This window comes from Myxocyprinus asiaticus, chromosome 41 (genome assembly GCF_019703515.2).
Source record: "Myxocyprinus asiaticus isolate MX2 ecotype Aquarium Trade chromosome 41, UBuf_Myxa_2, whole genome shotgun sequence".
Lineage (NCBI taxonomy): Eukaryota > Metazoa > Chordata > Actinopteri > Cypriniformes > Catostomidae > Myxocyprinus > Myxocyprinus asiaticus.
In genome coordinates, this window is record NC_059384.1 from 37,778,259 (window position 1) to 37,780,874 (window position 2,616).

Below are 2,616 nucleotides of genomic sequence, written 5' to 3' on the forward strand. Positions count from 1 at the left end.
CATGCCAGATGATTTCTTATGGCCCACAGCCAAAGTAACTGAAATCTAATGCAGTTGTAGAATTGCCCACATGCAGATGCAGTTACTGATATCACCACTAGAGGTTCTCATGTCTGTGTTGATAGGCTGTAACATTAGTCAGTACCTAAGTAATCCTTGCAGGTTATCTTTGTGCATCATGTGAAAATGTCTTTTCAAAGAAATGGAAGGTGGATTCTGAATGCCGTGAATTTCAAGATAAATTGATAACAGAATATTTTTCTGGGAAATGAATAAAAACCCCATCTGTTTAATTTGCTCTCAGCAAGTGGCGGTCCTCAAAGAATGTAATATTCGACGGCACTATGAAACAAACCATGCAAAGAGGTACAGCCATTATACTGGGCAGGCACGGACAGAAAAGTTAAATGAGTTGGTTGCAGCACTTAAGAAGCAACAGTCTGTTTTTACTCATAGTCGGGAGATGAATGATGCTGCTGTAAAGGCTAGTTACATCACTGCCCAAGAAACTGCATCGAATTCAAAGACTTTTTCTGAGGGGGAATTCATTAAAACATGCATGCTCAAAGCAGCTGAACTGGTATATCCCGACAAGTGGCAGACATTCACAAATATATGTCACAGAATCGGCACACAACTTGGACAGTCAATTAAAAGACAAGGTTAAAACTTTCACATACTTTTCCATCGCAATCGACGAGGGCACGGATTTCAATAGTGTGGCTCAACTTGCCATTTTTTATCAGGGGAGTAGACGAATGTTTGAAAATCACAGAAGAGTTTGTGGGACTTTTTCCAATGACAGACACTACCAATGCCAATGACATTTTCAGTTGCCTGGTTGGGTCCTTGGACCAGCTAGGAGTGGATTGGGCTTGTGCTGTTAGCATCACAACGGCGCCCCTTCAATGTGCAGAAGAAAAGGAGGGGTTGTTCACAAATTACAGGAGAAGATGAAATTGTGTGGAGGTAATGAGTTTTGGGGTATTCGTTGTTTTATTCACCAGGAAGCATTATGCAGCAAGTCACTAAAAATGGACCATGTCATGAGTGTGGTGACTAAAACAGTGAACTTCATTTGTGTGAGAGGGCTGAACCACTGTCAGTTTGATGCCTTGCTTAATGAACAGTATATTAGCCATGGCCTACCCTACCATATGGATGTGCATTGGTTAAGCCGAGGAGCAGTCCTCAAGTGCTTTTAGGAAGTTGGATTGTTCATGAAACATAAAGGGATAGCGCTGAGTGAATTGGATGACCCGGACTGGATACAGGATCTTGCCTTTATGGTGGACATCACTGGCCATTTGAACATTCTTAACACCAAACAGCAAGGTCGAGATAAACTTTTAACAGAGTACTTTGATGACATTTGTGCATTTCAGCGGAAACTTGACATGTGGGAGACGCAGCTTTCAGAGAATAACCCTGCACATTTCTCCTCACTGAAAGACACCAGCAGCGATGGCAACATTGCATGATTCAAGTTCAAAATATCTGACCAAAAGTCTGAATTTTAGCAGTGTTTACAAGTACTGCATCAGCTTGAGCCAAAAATCAGACTATTTACTTTGCCGTTCTCTTATAACCCTGCTGATGTTCCAGGTGATCTGCAAATGAAAGAAAAATTTGCCAATATTGAATTGCATACATTCTATCAGTATCTTGTTCCACAATATCCCAAACTAGCAACCTTTGCCTCTGTGCTTCTGTGCATGTTTGAAAGTACCTACATATGTGAACAGGCTTTTTCTGTAATGAACATAAATAAATCCGAACTGTGCAGTTGCCTAACACACAATAACTTAAATGACATTATGAAAGTGGCGACTGCTCAAAGACCCACTCCTGATATATATATATGTTGGTTAAAGTCAAAAGGTGTCAGGTGTCAGGCAGGGACTGTTTTTTGAAACAGTCAAGCATTCATGTTTCTTTTTCTTGTTGATATTCAGTTATACAAGAATGTCTACAATAGGTTATAATATTGTTTTATGTTAATTATTACACCTTTCACAGATATAGGGTCCAAATCTACTTAATTGCCTTGCAAACTCATTCAATTACATTTCATTGTCATTTTGCCTTACTGTTTTCCTTAAGATTTTCAAAAAAATTAATGATGAAGTACTTTTGAGTGTATATTTCATTCATAGTGATGTGGTGAAATGACTGGTCTGCTTGTTGTATCATCCATGTTGTGTGTTGGCTGTTGAAGCCTTGTCATGCATTGTCAGTTTTTGTTGTAAATCTACATTAGAATTCCATTTTGGGTGATGAATAAAGTGTTGAATTTAATCTTGGTAGGACAAGTTTGTCTTTCTGTCTTAGGGCTTTTCATCAGCACAGACTGTTCTATGTGTAGATAGTTTTGAGGAGCATACACTTGCAGTAAAGTTACAACCATAGTAATAGCATCCCTGCTAGGCCTGATAATTTGAACAAACATGATAAAATTGATCAGACTTATAGTTAATAATAACAAATAGTAGGTAGGGTAGGCTAATGGCCTGGCCCGTGTAATGTGATATGTGGCCCCCTACTCCAAATGAGTTCCCCACCCCTGGTTTAGATGGATATCTCCTGATTAGAATGTCATAGAGTCTTCAGGTTTGG

General features: G+C 39.4%; 1 pseudogene; it reads left to right on the forward strand.

Moving 5' to 3' along the window:
• The first annotated feature begins 344 nt into the window (after window positions 1–344).
• On the forward strand, window positions 345–1,481 carry LOC127432011 (general transcription factor II-I repeat domain-containing protein 2-like; annotated as a pseudogene).
• Window positions 1,482–2,616: the final 1,135 nt, after the last annotated feature.